Below are 20,925 nucleotides of genomic sequence, written 5' to 3' on the forward strand. Positions count from 1 at the left end.
GAAATATTGAAAATAATTAAAATGAGTTGTAATATGTTAACTCTTCAACAACAATGATACATTTAAGAGACCAACATTTGTATTCGTCATTTTTTAATCGATAAAGATAGTAATGTTGCAAAATGTTAAAACCATTTAATGAATAAACATTAGTATAAAAAATACATTCGAGTATGCGCACGAGTTATCATCTACTTTCACTTATTATTGATTTTCCTATACGAAGATTATATAAATATTTAGAAAAAAATTCCTAAATCAATGAAATTAAAAATAGCCACATCCTATAGAAAGCTAGACCAATCGATCTCTGCCATTCAAATCAGTCCGAGATGATGTCACAGTTTGTTTCCACGCATGGCGACTGCGCTTATTTCCACTCAACTAGACTTCATTGTGCGTACCTGGTGGGGCGAAGGAATCTTCGCTTAGGTCTTTTTGCTTTCGAAATCTTAAATGCTATTATTCCCTTTGACTATATGCCACGTTGAACAATTCCTTACTTAGAATAGTCCTGAGTCTGATAGAATTTCCCCAGTTTCATGGACCTGCGTCGGCCTATATATGGTTGTTCTTCAACAAAAATTCAGCAAATGAGATGCACCAGCCCTGTCCTTTTGAACTGCTTCCACTTGATATTCAGGTATTTTCTCGTTTAGTTCCGGTATGATAACCATGTATAACTAATAACTGTTTTGTTTGACGAACAAGAAAACTGAATGTCAAGTATACATCAGTAATAGGATTTTACTATATATCTAATCAAGACTGTTCGTTCTTGTTTGTATTAATATGATGAACTATCACTTAAATTCTACTTGGTTTCATGAACACTAGAGTAGTTGGTTGGTGAAAGCCATTATAGATAATTGTGAACTATTGTCTTTTACTTTTGAAATGTGTAAACTTGATTTTACATGAACCCTAAGATCTTTAACATCTAGACTAATCACATAATATAACTATAAGAGAGATTATGGAGTACCTCCATTCATTGTTGCGGAAATCTTCTTGAACGGTTTTGATCATGGAATATGATTGCTTGATCTTTAAGTTGGAGTTAGATCTTCTCTCCATAATGATCTCTTGATCTTTAAGTTGGAGTTAAGCCTTCTCTCCCCTTGCCTACACCTTTCTTTATGTGTTTCTCTTAGTTTTTGTTGTGATGCTTTAGGATGGAGCAAAGACATGTATTTATAGGTGGGGAAAGGACCTAGCTTCTTCATCAAGTTTTGATAACTTTTTCACCAAGTTTTTCTTACTTTCTTGGCAAGTTTATCCTTTAATCTCAACCATCCATCAAAGCTGAGTAAGTTGCAAATGTTTTGCTTAAGGTGACTCGTTTCATTAGGATAAGACAAGTGTGAAGCGTTCTAGAACATTAAGTTCATACATTGAACTTGTTCTCTTAAGCATCTTCCATTAGACTTGTCCTTCAAGTCACTCTTCTCTTCTAGAACATTTGCAACTTATACTTTAGTTAAAACATTAGGAAATAAACTCCTTTATTTACCAATTTTATTGGTTACCAAGTGTCATTAAGTTTAACAATTTCAATAAGAAATAGATTACTGTAAGACCACATCATGAGAAAGAAATATCCATTCATTTATATATTATTTCGTACATTCTCCCACTTTGGTCGTTAGTAAAATCTCTAAAGATTTCTTATTGAAAATCATAAGGTCTACTTTATTTGTTAAACCTTTGCTTTTATCTGGTCATCATAATTGTCTTACCTAATCTAGAAAACAATGAGAGTCATGTTATTTTGCAACATGATTCCTTCCATGCACTACTAAATTGCTTACTATCATAGTTAGACCATAATTAGTACTCCAACAATGATAATGTGTACACACTTTGGAAACAGAATATACAAGATTCAAAAGTCACTAAGAGCTCATATATTGTAAAATATATGCTAAACATAATTAAACAATTTTATTAGCTATCCATAAGACCCATAATTTCTAGATGTTTTTTAATGTCTTTGGATGTAAAGCTTTCGTAAATATGTTTGTGACCATAAGTTTAGTGCATATATGCATAATGACAAACTTTTCTCTTTTAGAATCTTACTTTTATGACATATATCAATCTTAATGTCCATATACTTGGATCCTTTAGATATCATGTCTTACTTACAAATATGATTGCCTATTTCATTATCACATACGGTCTCAAACTCGAAGATTTTTTTTGCAATCATAATTAACTTTATAAAAGCCTCATAAAATTATCACACACTCAGCCTTATTGGAAGTTTAAAGCAATTACAATTATAAGCCTTTCCTTAATTAGGTATGTCATTTGATGAGATACACATTGCTAAAATTGTAATGCTTAGAACCATTATATCCAGTAAAATCTGAGTTTGAAAATCCAACCACCTGTGGGTGTGTTGATTTTTTATATGTGAGCAAGTGATTTCTTGTTTTCTTTAGAAATCTCAAAATTTATTTTAAACTATTCATTTCTTTAAGTCCACTTCATTATGCGGACATCGCTTAAGATCAAGCTTATCACCTTTCTGCATAGGAACAATACTAGAAGAACACATTATCATGCCATATCTCTCAAAAACTTTGTCAATATATGCTTTCTGAGACAACTCTAAACTTTCAAGTGATCTGTCACGGAAAATTTCAATCTCGATCACAGAAGTTGCTTCGTTCATATCTTTCATTTCAAAGCTTAAGAGAGATAATTCTTGGTCTCATTTAATAGACCAAGATCACTTCTGGCCAATAAGTTATCATCAACATACATAACCAAAAATATGAGCTTACTCCCACTGATCTTGAGGTATATACATGGATCAACATATACCAACCTTTAAATTCTTTTATTAGAAATTTATTCACCTCTTTTATACCACAAGAGATATTTATCTTTAATACATGTTTTATACTTTAATTTTCCTTTAATGTGCAGAATCAGATATGTTTGAAAAGATTGATGAGCAAGTGTTACCTAATATAGGCCATCAACTAATATTCTTGAACTGATTCAATTAGGGTTCAAGAAAAAATTAAAAACATCATCTCTTTAAGTCAATTTAAAAACCTAGTTATCAAGTTTTCTTAATGAAACTAAAACTTATGGAAAATAGATAGAACATAAAGTGTTTGGAATAAATACAAAAAAAATCTACTATTCATAATGAGGAGTGCAAATAGTTTCAGCTAGCACTTTGCCTTCGATTCCCATAAGTAATTAGTTTAGACTTGAAATTATGGTTTTTGATCATAAATAAATCATGCACGAAATTAGTTACATGTATATTAGCACCATTATCCATCCACCAAGTTTTAGAAGAAATATTATAAGAATAGATTCGAAAAACCTTATGGAACTTAAAAGGTTACCTTTTTCGAACTATTTGTTCTTTTATCGCAATCTTTCTGAAAGAGTTCAGACCTTTTCATTTGTTATCTTTCTTTGCCTTTTTCTTCTCATTTACTTGATATCCATTATGGGTGGTGGCTTTTATGACTTACTTAGGTCTAGCTCCTTGAACATATAGACAACTTTATTACCTTTACGGCCAAGCTTATCCTCCTAATGAACAATTTAATTAGCCGATTCATTCAACATCCATCTTACATACATGGTGTTATAATTAATTGGGAATGGTTCATACTAAGAAGGAACAAATTCATGATAAACTCGACAAGAAATTAGTCTTACACATTCATTCCTGAATTCTTTTATGACTTACTTAGGTCTAGCTCCTTGAACATATAAACAACTTTAATACCTTTACGACCAAGCTTATCCTCCTATTGAACCATCTTATTAGCCGATTCATTCAACATCCATCTTACATACATGGTGTTATAACTAATTGGGAATGGTTCATACCAAGAAGGAACAAATTCAGGATAAACTGGACAAGAAATTAGTCTTCCACATTCATTCCTGAATTCTTTAATTTAGCCGAAATATAGGTCATTTCAATGCAATATGCATGCATAGACCTTATGTCATTATTCTTTTATGGTTGTAGGATTTGCCATAAGTGTCCCAACTAGGGATTTGGTTGCAATCTTAAACCGGTTTTCTATATATTTAAGATATTTTTAGTTTTTTTTTCAACCGTCATATGAGAATTTTTAATGTTCCTAATTATTGTCATCTTAAGATCATAATTCTCAGTCTATTCAATTTCACCTAAACTTTATGGAAATTATTTTCGTCTGAAATACTATCTACTATTAGTGAATTTGACTCATCGTTGACGAGTGTCAAATCCAAGTATAGTACTCTTAATATGAACTCAACTTTATCTTTTCATTATGAGAAGTCGGCACCATTAAGGACTAGATTAGACGAGACTTTATATGACAATCTTTCAGGCGAAAAACTTATAGTTTTGAGATATTCAAGTTTATATTAGGGTTTTAAACATAATCAACACATATATTTATTGAATACTTATGCCAAGAAATTATGGTGCTCATGTGGGTAGCAACCATATTTTCATCAATAATCATAGTATTCGATAACATTTACGAGTGATTTATAGAATTACTTATATTAAGCTATATGTGGATATACTTAATCTACACAATACAAACACTCTATAAGTATTTGATCATATTTTGTGTACATAGTCTACCTATGGGTAACTACTTATTACTCAAAATATCAAATACTTACTTGAACATTAATTTTCATTTCTCAAATCATTTTAGAGTAAAGTCATTGTGATGATATCTTTAACTCTAATTTTGCTCTTTCTATGAAAATATTATTTTATAAAAATCATGCACAAATTACTTAATTTAATTTCTATAGGATTGATGTATAGCAAAATTTATGCATTGATTAATTCTTATTTCAGAGATCGAAATAAAATACATACATATAACGTATGATTCATGATTTCTGAAAACTCTCATCGGTTTTATACCCAAACTTAAACATTATTTAGATCTAAAATTCATTACTTAAGTATAGATCTACTTTAATTCTATAAATCATAAATCTATTACACTTTTCGGATTAGCTAGATGTTTATAACCATTAGCTCTGATACCACATGTAAACTTGATTTTACATGAACCCTAAGATCTTTAACATCTAGACTAATCACATAATATAACTATAAGAGAGATTATGGACTACCTCCATTCATTGTTGCAGAAATCTTCTTGAACGGTTTTGATCATGGAATATGATTGCTTGATCTTTAAGTTGGAGTTAGATCTTCTCTCCATAACATGATCTCTTGATCTTTAATTTGGAGTTAAGCCTTCTCTCCCCTTGCCTACACCTTTCTTTATGTGTTTCTCTTTGTTTTTGTTGTGCTGCTTTAGGATGGAGAAAAGACATGTATTTATAGGTGGGGAAAGGGACCTAGCTTCTTCATCATGTTTTGATAACTTTTTCACCAAGTTTTTCTTACTTTCTTGGCAAGTTTATCCTTTAATCTCAACCATTCATCAAAGTTGAGTAAGTTACAAATGTTTTGCTTAAGGTGACTTATTTTATTAGGATAAGACATGTGTGAAGTGTTCTAGAACATTAGGTTCATACATTGAACTTGTTCTCCTAAGCATCTTCCATTAGACTTGTCCTCAAGTCACTCTTCTCTTCTAAAACATTTGCCACTTATACTTTAGTTAAAACATTAGGAAATAAACTCCTTTATTTACCAATTTTATTGGTTACCATGTGTCATTAAGTTTAACAATATCAATACAAAATAGATTACTATAAGACCACATCATGAGAAAGAAATATCCATTCATATATAGTCATATATATAATTTTTCTTACAAAATGTTTCTCTGTTGAAAGTATTTATTTAGACCTGTAAATTTTTATTAAATAGAGATTCGGACTTCATGTTACTAGGGCTTGGCCTTGATCATAGGGACCAGTGGATAATATTTATTTTAACATGTGATGTCTCTTAGAAAATGAAAACTCGGAAATATTACAGTGAAAAAGATTGGAATTAATATTATGAAGGTCCTGAGTTGAACTTGTTTTGCAGTAGGAGATATAGTCTATCAACCGACATTGTTGCAGAACACAAGATTCGTTCAAGATTGTCAGATTATCTGTTGTTGTCACATATGCCTCACGTATTGCCTATGATATGGATGATCCTTTGTGTTCATCTTATTTGCATCTCAAGCCAACCAGAGACGAGATTTATCTATAACGGCTTGCACCAAGCAGACCTTTATACTGATGGGGTTGCCAAAGTTCTTCCCGAAGGACAGTTGCAGTTAACCAATGGATCCGGACAGAGCATGGGTCATGCTTTCTTCAAGAAACCTTTTGAGTTCACTTCAGCTGAATCACTCTCTTTCTCAACACATTTTGTCTGTGCTCTGGTTCCTAAGCCAGGATCTGGTGGTCATGGTATCGCCTTTGTTTTATCTGCCTCCATAGATCTCTCGCATGCAGATGCTACGCAGTACTTGGGACTTTTTAACATCTCGACTCAAGGAAACTCCTCTTCTCACCTAGTTGCTGTTGAGCTAGATACTGCCCTCAGCGCTGAGTTTGATGACAAAAATGCTAATCATGTTGGTATCAATGTCAATAGCCTTTTCTCTATCGAATCTGCCCCCACTGCTTACTTTTCCGATATTAAAGGTAAAAACGACAGCATAGAGCTTTCGAGTAGAGATCCTTTTCAAGTCTGGGTGGACTACAGAGGAAACATGCTTAATGTTTCGATGGCACCTCTTAAGAATCAGAAGCCAAGTCAGCCTCTTCTATCAAGCTCTATCAACCTTTCAGAAAATTTCCCGGATAGAAAAATATTTATTGGGTTCTCTGGAGCCACAGGGACACTGATAAGCTACCAATACATACTAGGATGGAGCTTTAGTGGAAACAGTGTGTCATTGCAGCGCCTGGATGCCACTAAACTCCCTCGAGTTCCTCCTCATAAATGTAGAACAGAGAGACCATCGACGCTGCTAATATTCCTCTTCATATTACTGGCGGTCATAGTTTTGGTTGTTCTTGTAGCAGCTTTTGTCTACAGGAGAAGGAAATACGCTGAAGTAAGAGAGGAATGGGAAGAAGAATATGGTCCACACCGCTTCTCCTATAAAACTCTGTATAATGCGACCAAAGGGTTTCACAAGGATGGACTTTTTGGAAAAGGAGGTTTTGGAGAAGTGTACAAAGGAACTCTGCCTTGCAATGGACAAATAGCTGTGAAGAGAGTGTCCCACAACGCGGATGAAGGAATGAAGCAGTTTGTGGCTGAAATCGTGAGCATGGGTAATCTAAAACACAAGAATATTGTTCCACTTCTTGGGTATTGTAGAAGAAAAGGTGAGTTATTTCTGGTATCTGAATACATGCCCAATGGTAGAACCATGACGATAAACCGCCCTTCTCATGGCATTGAAGACTTGCAATAATCAAGGACATAGCTTTAGCTCTCAGTTACATGAATACAGGAGCTCCCCAAGTTGTTCTCCACAGGGATATCAAGGCTTCTAACGTTATGTTAGACGCTGAATTCAACGGAAGGTTAGGAGACTTTGGTATGGCAAGGTTTCATGATGATTGGGCAGACACTGCTACAATTGCCTCTGTGGGAACCATTGGCTACATGGCCCCGGAGCTTTCTACAGTGAGAGCTTCCACTGCAACCGACGTTTATAGCTTTGGTGCCTTTTTACTTGAGGTAACATGTGGGAGGAGACCAGTTGACCCTGCGTTGCCAGAGGAAAGACGGTATTTAGTTAAGTCGGTCTGCCAATGCTGGAAAATGGCTTCTTTGCTCGGAGCAAGAGATCTTAGAATGAGAGGTGAAATCTCATCTGAGGAAGTCGAAATGGTATTGAAAGTTGGGTTGCTTTGCACGAATGCTTTGGCGGAAATGAGACCTTCGATGGAAGAAGTTGTGCAATACTTAAATGAAAGCCTAAAGCTGCCTGATATCTCCGTAAACTCTCCGGGTATTGGGTCCTTTGCTCCGTTAATTATTGGATCTAACCTCCTCCTTCCTTCTCGCACTACCAACACCTTCTCTACGTCCTCTTACTCTTCTTCCTCAGGCAACGACTCTACATTTGTAACTCACTCGATTGTCCATGGGCACGGACAGTGAACTTTGAAAAAAAATTCTTCTTTAAGCTTTCTTTTTTGTTTTTTGAATGAAGAAAACCATGTTAGGTTTGTGTGATAAACTCTAGTTGGGTATTGTGACTTGTGAATTCTACTTTTATATTTCACAAAAATAACAAGCATTGAAAATATATGTTTGGAGTCTTTTGTAGAAATGCTTTTAGGCTTTGTAAATACTCGTGTGTATTTGTACAGGAAAAGGTGTATTTCAACCTGAAGTATACGCGTTGTGCCTTTTGCTTCCCGAACTTTGTAGTACTGGGTATTGCATACTGAACTAAACAAAAATTAAAAAAATACGACATGAACTTTAGCGTTGTGTCTTTTCATTCCTAAACTTTATATTAGTTCATATTCCATATTAAAATAAAATTTTTAAAAATATTACATAAACTCTCAAAATCATGTTTCTATATATATTGACCATCAAAGGTGTTAGTCATCTGCTAATTTATCAAACTATGTTATTTTGGATAAATTATGTAATGTTAAAAAAATTTAAATACTACATATACTGACCGTCAAGGGTTTTAATCATCTGTTAATTTATAAAACAACGTTATTCTGGATAAATTATGTAAAATTAACAAATTTTAAATACTAGGTGAACTCTCAAAATCATGCTCTTATATATATTGACTGTCAAATGTGTTAGTCATCCGTTAATTTATCAAACGACATCATTTTGGATAAATTTTGTAAAATTAAAAATTAAAAAAAAACCTACATGAACTCTAGAAATGATTATGAGTACTGGGCCAAATATATAGATAACTAGGTGGACCGCATGCACGCATGTGCTGGGCATTAATATGATTCATATTGCATATATAGGTATTATTTTTAGTGTATAAGTATATCGTAATTCTCTCTCAATCTCTATGTATCTTTCTGTCTCACTAAGTTCAATGTTATAATACATGTTTGAGCCATTGGCTATTATTCCTAACATATCATATGATTATACACCTTGAACCAAAAAATAAATCAATGCAATCTCATAAGATTTGAAATCCTGCCCAACAAAGATATTGATTTAGATTTCATTATAGTTTTATTTTAAGTGTAAAAAAATATATTCAAATAAAACACGAAAAAAAAACACAGAGAACACCAAGTTTTAAAAAGGCCTCATAGCCCCCATGTCTCCGAACATAAGGGTCACTGTTAAGTAGTGATTGCCTGAACTCCTCAACCTGCGGCAAACGCGGGTTGAACGTGAAGTCAGATAATCTACCCTTGGTCTCATGCCATTTATCATCATCATCAAGATATCTTTTATATATGAGTACATACACTTTTTATTCAATTAACACAGTTAAAACTAAACACATAATAAAATACATTTACTTATAAACCTCTGGCTTCTCCACATCTTGAGGACCACAATCACCCCTCCACGACTCCTAATGTTTTCAAACCCATCCCGGAAGGCATTAGCATAATCTCCAGTTGCCACACATTTTATCTCACTCTCGCTATTATGAATAAAACATTGTATGTCAATTACACTAATGTAAAAATTTGGTCGTGATCATATGTTACTTTCTATTTACATGTTGTCCCTTATATAAAATACCATATTTGGCCTTGCAGGGTCATCAAAATGGACTTCCGTGTTGAAGACCACTCCCATTATATCTACAAGATAAGTGTTTTTGCTTATGTTACTTACATATATATTATCTGAAATATATTTTAGTAGTTAGTATTAGTACCCATGGGATAGTTTATGTTCCTGATATGAGGGATATCATGAATACATTTGAATTCCATGTAATGATGATTGTTCAGGGGATCGATGATGTGGAATTTATTATCCGGCATAGCAGATAGTTTGAATCGGGAGTTTGTTGTATTGAAACCTTGATAGACATGATCAATTTCTACCCGAAATATTTCAATCCACTGTCCCTCTTGGTTCTCTTGGTCTCTAAATCTATATGCACTACCAGAATAAATGGTCATCTCCATCTTGGTTCCCTGCATAATCAAGTTTTTAGTTTGCATTATTGCATTTTATTAGAAAATTAAGAGACAATGATTTTACACATACAGCCTCATCTGCTAGTATATAACTCTAGTTGGATCCACAACCGGAAACATAGGAATAGAAAGAGTGGATCCTGAGTATTTTAACTCTAAAATGCCATGACGTGATGCTAGTGTTATACACAACATCAGCAAGCATATTGGAGTGTGCCATATTGTTAGAAACCTGAGAGATTATGTGTCGTTTCTTTGCTTTTCGGTGATTTATGTGTTATGTTTTGCAAAGAAATGTTAGTGGGAGAGAGCAAACTGTATATATGTAAAGGGAGAGAAGGAGAGGATTTAATGGAGTGGAGTTTAAATTTAGTGACTTGACTAAACATTACAGACAGAAGAGATAGACAAATGTAATCATAATTATCTACAAGAGAGGCGACTGTTCCAGAGAAAAGTTGTGTATGTTCGAGGATCATTAAATCTAAGGTTTTATCACCTCCTCCAAATAAATTAACTCATATATCTCTCACTAATAACCATTTTATTTTCTCTGTTCATTACAGTTTAGGAAGACACACGGAGAACTAGAACTTGGCTTCTCTCCCTCCTTCGATTTTTCATCAGATTCTCTCCAAGGTAGCAAAAAACAGTATCCACGACTTTGGTAGTCCAAGAATTGCTTTTATCGTGTTCAATAAGATTGGCAGAGAATATTACTTTTACAGTATGAATGAATTTATTAAAAAGGTCAATGCTGGTAGAACATTCAGGCTTAGGTGCTAACATTTGGGTAACCATAGGCCATCTACCTGAGGTATATGTATGAGTTCTTCATGCTCCATCTGGTTGATGAAGAAAGGGAGAAAATACATCTTGCTGGTGAGAGGATGCTTGTTGGGAAAATATGTAGATGGTATGATGAACTTAGCATTTAGCGTTGATCATAGATGATTGGTTCACAACTATTCTGGTTTTACTCGTGAACATGTTGATCGGATGTCTCACATGATCACTACTCAGGAAGTATCAGGCTATTGGGATTATGATAAACCTGGGATGTTTCTGTCTATATTTGAAAGAATAGATGCTAACATCTCATTTGCTTGTTGGTGCTCCAAAATAGAAGATCATGTGTTTGTAGTCTCCACAGATGGATCAAAAACAAAGCGGAGATGTGATCATTGTTTATGGAAGTATGCAGCCTAGACCTTCTGCAATGAAATATATTTGACTGCTCGTGAGTGGCCAATTGAAGATTAGTTATGTACATGTATTTTTTTTTTAACTTTTACTAAATATCTGTAAAATACATTATAATCTTTTTTTAAATATTATTTATACGCTTAATTACTATGTCATCAGCATCTATATTGCAAAACAATAAACTGAACAAAACCTTAAATATGTTATATTATACGTTAGTCTATAATATGAGGGTTTTAAAAGGATAATCATAGCCAAAAACTTGAGTACTTAACATATACACAAACAGAGTAATCAATCATAAAATCACTATTAAATCTATGTTTGATTGAATTCGAATTTAGGACGTTGTCCTTAAATATAGCACATGTGTGCGGGCGGTCCAATTTAGCACATGCGTGCAGGTACAATATAGTAGAAAATGAATCAACTGTTAGATCCTAAGTAAATGTATGAGTTCATCGCGGGCTTAAATATGATTTGTATTTTTGATAAATACAGTTTTTTACTCAACATTGTACCTTTTAAAAATTATTTACTTTCATTCTTCATTGATGTTTACAGTTATATCATATATATATATATATATATTAAATAATGCATGCATGTTGATATGTAGTATTTAGATGTTTGTATCAGATTCACGATCCACTTAGTTTGATGTTTACATTTCTATGCTTCCTCATGAAGAGTTGTTTCTATTACTCATATATTACGTGTATTGTTATACATCTCGTATGTCACCCAATATATCATGTAGAATATGATACTACGAATTATGAAGGGTCATATTATGTTTATATCATGTATATGTATTAGTATAAAGTTAATTAATATGGTATATCAAAGTTCGAGTGATTTAATTTGTTAATTAGTCTCACGAGTGATACCACCATGGGTCAATCTTATCATGCAAATAACTATGTCATTAGGATCAATATTATAAAGTTAGAAGATTATTATATTTCAATCTACATATGTCAAATTGCAATATCAAATACTGAACAAAACTTTAAATATGTTATATTATAAGTTAGTTTATAACAAGAGAGCTTAAAAGGACAACCAGTTCTAAAAAAATTAAGTACTTAACATATATACAAACGGTATGTATAATCATTACATAACTATTGAATCCATGTGGGATCGAATTTGAATTTAGCACATTGTCCTCCGTCTGTGATCATGACTTTTCCTGAACATTGACAACAATGTAAATTTTTTAAAGACGATCTTAAATAGATGACAGCAATATTTAAATATAGACGATCTTAAATAGATAACAGCAATATTTAAATGATTTAAAATTTTACCTTGATCATTGTAGTTTACTCGCCAGAAACGCAAAGCTAAGAAGGTTGGATGATATTTACTCAACGGCCAATTTCTTATCCAAATCTCGGGCAAGCTGTTCTTAAACTTCGCATTCCAACTCATACCCACCGTATAATATTATTAGTGCACATACACATAAACTGAATGTAAATTTTAAAAAGATGTTTATTTGATGTTTATGAGTTACTAAAACTAAGAATAGTAATTATCTATCATCCATCAGCTTAAATATATTTTAGTCAAAAGTACACCAAAAATATCTTCATAAGGATCATCCAAAGACTGAATTAAAGTTTCTAATGTTGTAACCCGCCCAAACAAGTCTAAAAGAGTTGATAAATATTAGGATATAAATTATGTTAATAATACATAACATATAAATTCCTTATTACCATAATAAAAAGATGGGAATAAATACCGATTGGATAAGTGTTGTCAGTATTCATTTGGAGAACTTGTTGGAATGGAACACGTTCAAACATTATGTTTTCACTAAGTGGAAACCCATAAAATACCTAAGTACGTTCAAGTAATTTGATTTGGAATTCATGTGGAGTATTCCTTATCAAATCAACGCATGATGTGACTTCGAATCGTCTGAATACCTGATATCATTCAAATTACCCAATAAGTGATTTGTACTCTCTCAAATAAGAGGTTCAGTTGTAATATTTAGGGGTCGAATCCACAAAGACTCTAGGATTACACAATAGATTTGTAGTCTTCGAAGTAAAGCTAGACAATTATGATTAAAGCAGTAAATTGGTTTTGAACAAGTGATTGTTTGATTGAAGGATTTTAGTTTGTAAACTGTTTGGGAAAGGGTTTGACTTGGGATAATTTTCAGGTACGACAAGTATGCAAATGTAACTAAATTGTTTAGGAATTATAAATTAAATGTTCTCGAACTCAAACCTAAGTATAATCTATCAACTTCCGTTTCTTCAAATTATCTGATGTCTAGATCTAAGATCTCAGCTGTCGCTTGTTGATCTTGAGAAAGTGTCGATCGATGACTCTATGAAAATATCGATAAATACACCTTTCAGCCCATCGATCGATGCAACTATGCAGTTGTCGATCGACGTTCCTTCTAACACGCTTTGCGAGCAGGTTTTAATAGGTTCTCTAATTTTCTAGACCAACTTCTGTGTGTTTCTAGTAAATTAGATCATACTAGTTTAGTTTCATGAAATTAACCAAGCTTCCGCTTGCGCTAGTTAAAACTAAAATATAGGTTTAGGGTGATCAATCCTAGATTTAGCATTAAGAACAACTAGATGAAGAACTATTAGAATATCCTAACAACAGTTAATATTAGCAATACATAAATCACCCTTTGAAGAACCCTAATCTAACAATAAGACTACTCATACATATTCATAAGAAACATGGTCATGAATGTCTGAATAATACTTAAAATGAAATGAGTATGAAAAGTAACAAGACAAAGTAAAGAAATAAGGGAGTTTAATTACCATATAATACAATAAAACCCTTACTTAATCAATATGTGACAGAAAATTTATCTTCGATATTATTTGACTAGTGGAAATTAGGTAAATGTCAAATTTTAGCGTATGTTAAAACCAGATTTCAAAAGTTCATGTATTGAAGTTAAATTTTGTATTAGTTGATGTATGTTTTTGCACAGATGAAGTGTTTATGTATTGATCCGTACCATTGGTCCTTGTTGATGTAGGAATTAGCTGATTTTCTATTACCGGTTAACGACAACTCAACGTTTGACTAACGGAAATTAGGTCAATGTATGATAAAACCAAAGTTTGAAAGTTCATGTATGAAAATTAAATTTTGTACTAGTTGATGTATGTTTTCGCACAGGTAACATGTTTATGTACTGATCGGGATCGTTGACCCTTATTGATGTAGGAATTGACCGATTTCCCGCCGAACATTCTTTAATTGGTCTTGTGCTCTTAATTTCTCCGAATGTATGCTCTGATCGTTCCATGATCGGTTTACCATCGCTCAACCCATCGCTCACTGAAGATCCGACACTTAGTTAAAAATACATTTATTCTTCCAATCTTCACGAATACATGTGTCTCCACACTTAGAAAACTACGCTCCTTGTAGAATAAAACCTCTCGCGTTATATTTTCTTCAAAATTAAAAATATTTCGGGAGCTGGTCGTTACAGTTTGTCTCTAAAATGATACAAAACCCTAATAAATAGCATAACATGCGGTCATGGACTTATTGTGCAATATCTTGGAGTTTTGGGTAAAACTTGTGATTTCCTAAAATGATGTTCTCACGGATGGCTCGCCGTTGATCGACATCAATAGCTATTTGGCGATCGATGGTGAAACTGATCTGTCGATCGATGGTTATCTTCAATAATCGATCCGCCTTAGTGATTTCAGCATAACTCTCAAAAAGGTTTCAAAATGCTCCAAAATCATCATTTCTCTCAAATGAGTACCTAAAACCTGTAAAAGCTCTGAAAAGACTCCAAATGCATATAAAAGACTCTAAAAACATATATAAATCATGGTTAAAAGCGGGTAAAATCCATGACATATCAACACCCCAGATTTATCTCTTTACTTATCCTCAAGCAAAAAAAAAAAAAATTAAATGTCTGAGAAAGGTTTGAAAACAGCAAGGACTCACTTGATTTAAAATTAACTACTCTCACTTCTGTAATTTATGATAGATGGAAGTGAGTCATTACTAACCTTAGATGCTTTCAATGTACTACACACTAGCTTAGTCACCATACCATACAATCAAACAACTTAACTAATAGCTCTTGACATACCCCTCTACTGACCTCATTTCTGCATAAAGTAAATGTGTAGGCTACATTTTGGGAATATCAATCTCCGAACACTTGAAATCAACTCAAGCAAGTATATGGATCTAATGGTAAACCTTTGTAATTCTCCCTCTCTATTCTCTCTTTCCTGAATCGAATTTTTTTTTTATTTTTTTTTTGTGACAAAGTTGTAGGCAAATAGATGGGTCATCGATAATGTATCTACCCCTCGCTTCTAAACAATGTGTGATCATTATATTAGAGTAGAATAATGGGGTCGGATGAGACACTCCTACCCCTCTAAACCGCAAGAAATCATCTCAGTCTTTTGTATCTATTGATGCTAAAGAGAGGTGGAGAGAGAACTAGGGACACTAAGTTTAATAACTTCCTGACTTGTAGGAGGACTTCGATCCAATGTATACCAAGCCCCAAGACAAGCAAGTAGAGTAAATTAAGGTTGGAGATCAGCTTTGGTTTCTCCAGGTATTTTTTAGCAAGTGTGGATGTGAGCATTACATGATACACTGCAGTGTTTCAATCTAATACATCCTGCAGTTAGTAAATCTAGATGGTGCTAGAAAGTGGTTAGAGTACTAATCAAATCGCATATGATCATAACCCCTTTCTTGACTCAATAAAACCTAAGTTTAAAAACACTTTTTTTTATAATCACCTCCCCAGACTTAGACAACACTGTCCCAGTGTTAGTTAGACTAAATTCGGTTAGGGAATAAATCATAAGTAATTAAAATAGATGTTAGATTTAGAAGGAATTTCGTACCAGTCCGTCTCAAGCATTGATCACCACCATAATCTCGGTGTCGATCGCTATTCTGATAGTGGGATCGATCGCCAAAGTGACCTTGGTGTCGATCGGCGGTACTGAGACAGAAAATGCTGCACCGTAAGTAACGTGTTTGTGGCCTAACTCATCAGATCATTCAGCCATGTTAGCTCTGTTAGACAATCCAAACACACATAAAGATCAGCATATAAATAGTCTAAAGTCATAGCATAATAATATGAGTTCAATCAAAAATCCTAATAGTTTGAAAATAAAAATGAAAACATAGTAGCTAAGGGATAGAAATAGGAGGTATAATCCTCCTCGGTGTCCTCATTGGACTCATCGTCGGGCTGGCGTGATGGTCCTGCAGCTGATTGAGATCGTGTGCGCACACTCCCTCTCGTGACACAGCGACACTGTGACACCTTCGCCCAGATGGCGTGAAGGGCGTCCACAACAACGCGCTGGAAGTCTCCATGATCCTGCATGGGAATATCAGGGATGTGTGGAAAGTTGGGGATCGCTGGCTGGGAACGTGCGGCTTCTCAGGCCGCTCGAGGCATGGGACGTCTGCGAGGCATGTTCGCTTGGTTGGGGAGGAGAAGCTGGTCTGGATGGAACTTAAGTCGAGTGAAGTCGCTCAGAAGATCGGTGACAGACCGCTGCGGCAACTCTAGCAAGTATGTACCTGTGCCATCTCTGAAACTCTAGAAACAGTCGTCCTTCAGCCACTGTGCATACGTCAGATGCTCAGCGTCCATGTAGGCTCGGGTTCTTATGACTGTGGCCTCAGCCAGAGGGATTCCAACGTGCATGAAGATCTGAGTGAGAAGACTCCCCAATCTCTCCTTCTTCTGTCCGATGCCTCCAATCGGCTTCATCTTCAGTTTCCCCAAGTGCTCAGCAAACACAGCCCCAAGGTTGGGCCACAGGTCGTCCACTGGCTCCTCGATCTCACCAAATGGAACCAGACTCCTCACCGTATAGTAGAGTAGTGTGAGCTCATGTACCCGAACCTTATCCGGTTCCATCTTGCACAACAGCGTGTTGGCAACGACCTTGAGGAAGTAGCGCACGGTGGGATGGCGGATATCGGTCTGCGTGGGAGTGCCAGAGTCGAAATGGCCAGATGCCAAATGTCCCAAGAACACTGACTGTCCAAGAAAGGGGGGAATGGCGCAACGTGAGAGGTAGTGGTTCCGGAACCCGTAGATGTCGCAGAGTGTGAGGAGAGAGATCCTCTATCTGATGCCTCAGATGAGGAATGTCAGTATGCCCTCGTTCGCCCTCCTCACCCAATCGTTGGCGTAGTAGACCTGCACTGAAGCCATGAACTGTCGCACCAGCTCGGGGTACAAGTCATAGGTCTGTGTACCCATGGTTCTCAAACCCAGCTCGCGAACCATCTCCACCAAGTCCGTCTCGAGCCCAAGTCTCCTTGTAGTGGCCCAGTCGATAAAACGTGTGGGCTCAATGGAGACCTTCAGCCACTCATTGTAGAATAGGCTGTCATAGCCGTCCCACTCGTCTTTGATCTCACGGTGGGTGCACTTGATGTCTTTGACAGCAGTGTGAGGGTCAACGAAGTGCTCAAAGGTCTCGAGGGGTACTCCTTCCCTCTCTCTTGGCCAAGGATAGCGGTCTGTTTCCGGCGTTGGAGCTGCTAGCGCGATCAAAACGTTTCTTTGTTCTCCTCTCTCTGTCTGTCATCTGCAAACAAAGATTACAAGAGAAGAGATAGAAGTTGGCAAGAACGATGATGAAACGCGGATCGATGTCGATCGACACATGATTGTCGACATCGATCGCCAGACTGGGTGAAACGTCGATCGACAGTAATATCGTTTTGTTGATCGACTGTTCAGTCTTAAACCTGCAACCCCATTTGATTTAATATAATGTAATAGTCACACAAATGAGCACGATACTCGTTTCTCATTGTTCGAGCAGTCCTAATACCGTTAAATTGAGCCACAATTTCGAGTTCTAGTTCATCTCAAGTATCAACCCTAGAAAACCTCAAAATTAAGATATTTCAAAGTCATACCTTGTAGATAGGTTGAGTAAGTGAACTAAACAGATAGGGAGATGAAAATCGAGTGGATTAGGTTCAAGAACGGCAAAAAATGGTTCATAAACGAGGGTTCATAAACGAGTGACAAATCAAAGGGTGGCGGTTTCGGAGTGTTCTTGTGATTTGGGGCGAAGTCGACGAGGTTTCGACTTTAATAGGCTCGTGTCTCGACACCGTCCATCGATCGACAGCAAGGTATGAATGTCGATCGACGGGCATTTCTGATTTTGGTAGTTAAATATATATTTTATTATTATATGTATATATCATTTTGTTTTGTTTTTTTATTCAAAGGAGAGAGATCTAAAAACTAAATAAAATTTCCTAAATTAATTAGTGGGTTGCCTCCCACTCAGCGCTTATTTCAAGTCGTAAGCTTGACCGTCAACCAGAACTAATCGGCTATTGGAGGATCCAATCGTACAATGTGACTGTCCGGGATAGATGCTTCCGTCTAGTAGTGTTTTACTCTCTGTCCGTTTACTGTGAATTCATTTCCTTCCTTTCTTACTAAGGTGATGGCTTCGTTAGGTCGTAGTTCTTTGACCATATATGGGCATGTCCATCGGGAATGAAGTTTTCCAGGAAAAAGTATCGGACGGGAGTTGTACAAGAGCACTTGGTCGTTTGTTTCGAAATGTCTGGAGATAATTTTCTTGTCGTGGTAGGCCTTCGCCTTTTCCTTGTATATGTTTGAATTTTCATACGCAAGATTTCTAATCTCATCCAACTCGTTAAGTTGAATCAATCTCCTTTCGGTAGCTGGCTTGATGTCGAAATTTATCCGTTTAATTTACTGCCCAAGCTGCTTTGTGCTCTAACTCAACCGGTAATTGACAAGCTTTTCCGTAGAGTGAATGGAATGGTGTTGTCCTCAAAGGTGTTTTGAAAGCTGTTCTGTAGGCCCACATAGCGTTATCTAACTTTTCGACCAGTCTTTTCTCGTGGTTCCTATAGTCTTTTCAAGGATTTCTTTTATTTGGCGGTTGGAGACCTCTACTTGGCCGCTTGTTTGAGGGTAATAGGGAGTAGCAACTCGGTGGTGAACTCCATGCTTTTTGAGCAAATTTTCAAATGTTTTATTGATGAAATGGGAACCACCATCGATTATTGCTACTCGAGAGACGCCAAATCGCGGAAATATGATACTCTTGAAAATTTTGATAACAACTGATGCATCATTTGTTGGGGAAGCAGTGCCACTGCTTCAACCCATTTGGATACATAATCGACATCAACTAAAATGTATTTATTTCCATATGAATAGGGAAAAGGGCCCATGAAATCGATCCCCCAGCAATCGGAAACTTCTACTTTGAGGATAAAGTTCTGTTTCATCTCGTGTCGTTCGCTGATTTTTCCTCTTCGTTGGCATCTATCACATTTAGCGACGTGTGCGTGAGTGTCACAAAACATTGTCAGCCACCAAAAACCTGCTTACAGAATTTTTGATACCGTCTTAAAGGGGGTGACGTGTCCAGCGTAGTCAGAAACATGGAAATGGAATAAGATATCTGGAACTTCACTTTCTGCAACACAGCGTCTGTAGATTCCATCTGAACAGTGTTTGTACAGATATGGTTCATCCCAGTAGTATCTGCGGACTTCTCGCATAAATTTCTTCTTTGTATATCCTTTGAAAGTTTCCGGTTCTACATCAGCAGCTTGATAATTTACTATATCAGCATACCAGGGTCTATCCGTGATATTTCCACTTATTGTGTGCACCTTTTGGCTCAGTTTTTTTTTTTTTTATCTCTGGTAAGATTTGGTTTAGAGGTCGCAAGTTTGTTGCATGCAACATTCACTTCTAGGTCGATAAAAATCTTATTGGGGAATGAGTCTTCATGTCGATGTCCATTATTGTCGATCGATGATCCAGGAGTGGTATCGTTCGACGATTCATACGTGACAGCGGTTGATATTCCATCGGTAGTATCTGTCGACATTGTTTCAGACGTAAGACATATGTTTCTGATGAATGAAGAGTCCATTTGATATATGTTTTCCGTTGGTAGGAAATCGTCAATTGGAACGTCATCTTGGACTCTTAGTCGGGAAAGGAGATCCGCAACTCCGTTGTCAACTCCTCTCTTATCTTTTATTTCTATATAAAATTCTTGGAGTAACAAGATCCAGCGCAGAAGTCTTGGTTTTGCATCCTTCTTCTGCATTAAATATTTTAATGCAGCGTGATCCGTGTGGATGACAACTATTGAACCAACCAAGTACTGACAAAACTTTTCAAATGCGAAAACAACGGCGAGTCATTCATTTTCCGTCGTTGCATAGTTTCGCTGCGCGTCATCAAGTGTGCGGCTAGCGTAATAAAAAACATTTAACCTTTTATCTTTCCTCTGACCTAAAACAGCTCCGACTACAAAATCGATCGCGTCGCACATTATCTCAAATGGGAGACTCCAGTCCAGAGCTTGCACGATGGGATCGGTTATCAAGGCGGTCTTAATTTCCTCGAAAGCTTTCAAACATTTTTGTGTGAAGTCAAATTTAACCTCTTTGCATAGGAAGGCTGTGAGAGGTCTGGCGATCTTGCTAAAATCTTTGATAAATCTCCTGTAGAATCCTTTACAGTCGTGGGTGCAGGTAAAACGTTCATAACTTCTATTTTGGCACGAT

At 35.7% G+C, this 20,925-nt stretch overlaps 1 pseudogene; it reads left to right on the top strand.

Moving 5' to 3' along the window:
- The first annotated feature begins 934 nt into the window (after positions 1-934).
- LOC125583951 lies at positions 935-11,454 on the top strand (annotated as a pseudogene).
- Positions 11,455-20,925: the final 9,471 nt, after the last annotated feature.

Source organism: Brassica napus, chromosome C3, assembly GCF_020379485.1.
Source record: "Brassica napus cultivar Da-Ae chromosome C3, Da-Ae, whole genome shotgun sequence".
In the NCBI taxonomy this organism is placed as follows: Eukaryota; Viridiplantae; Streptophyta; class Magnoliopsida; order Brassicales; family Brassicaceae; genus Brassica; species Brassica napus.